We start from the raw sequence: 1117 nt of genomic DNA, 5'->3' as shown, positions 1-1117 counted from the left end.
GAGAGAGAGAGAGAGAGAGAGAGAGAGAGAGAGAGAGAGAGAGAGAGCAAGAGAGCATTGGCGTATGCATATTCTCAGATAGAGAACACTTTCCCATAATATATATATATATATATATATATAAGACACATTTCTTCACCTACAGTCGAGGGAGAATCCCTTGATTGAGTGATTTAGATGGCATGCAAATGCCAAATGGTCTCAAGGAATAGTGGGAGTCGATATCATTGACTTTCTATAGTAAAAAGTAGAACATTTTATTATCCTAAATGAGTGTACTTTTCCTTCACCCACCTTGATTGAGTGATTTAGATGGCATGCAAATGCCAAATGGTCTCAAGGAATAGTGGGGGTCGATATCATTCACTTTCTATAATGAAAGGCAGAATATTTTATGATTTTAGATGAGTGTACTTTTCCTTCACCCACAGTGCAAGATATTTCTTACGAACCAAATTTGTTGGAATTATGTATGCAAGACAATTTCCCTTCACCCTGTGATGAAGGAAGAATCCATTGCCGATAGGTTTGGATGTCTTGGGATGGGTACAATAAAGAAAAATTGGGAGAGCATTATTAATTTATTAGTATAATAGGTGATAGAGTAATAATGATCATAGATTTAAAAAAAAAATAAAATTATATCGGTGTAGTTAGGGGTGTCAATGGGCCCGGTTGGGCTTGATTTTTTAAAATCCCAAGCCTAAGGTCTCTTCACTCAAGCCAAGCCCAAAGGTTGGGCTGGGATATCTTAGCCCAGGCCTAACCTTGTAGGCCTTGATGGACCCTAATTGGGTTGGCATAACCCAATACAGCCCAGCCCACTATTATTGGTTTCTTGGTTACTTGATCATCATGCATCATAGAGATGTAAGACCAAAGTTTTCGTATATATGTAGATTGTGGAAAACGAAAGACTTATTGCAGGCCTTTTTCTATAAGTACCCGTTTATAATTATTAACATATTTATATTATTATGTAATTAATATACAAGGTTGGGTTGAGAACTCAACCTAGGCCTAGCCCAACCCGGCCTTGGGTCCGAAATATCAACCCAAGTCCTGCTCGGACTTAGGGTGGGTTTTGGCTGACCGAGCTTTTTTAACACCCCTAGGT

Source organism: Macadamia integrifolia, chromosome 2, assembly GCF_013358625.1.
Source record: "Macadamia integrifolia cultivar HAES 741 chromosome 2, SCU_Mint_v3, whole genome shotgun sequence".
NCBI classification, from domain to species: Eukaryota; Viridiplantae; Streptophyta; class Magnoliopsida; order Proteales; family Proteaceae; genus Macadamia; species Macadamia integrifolia.
This window is presented reverse-complemented; position numbering follows the sequence as displayed.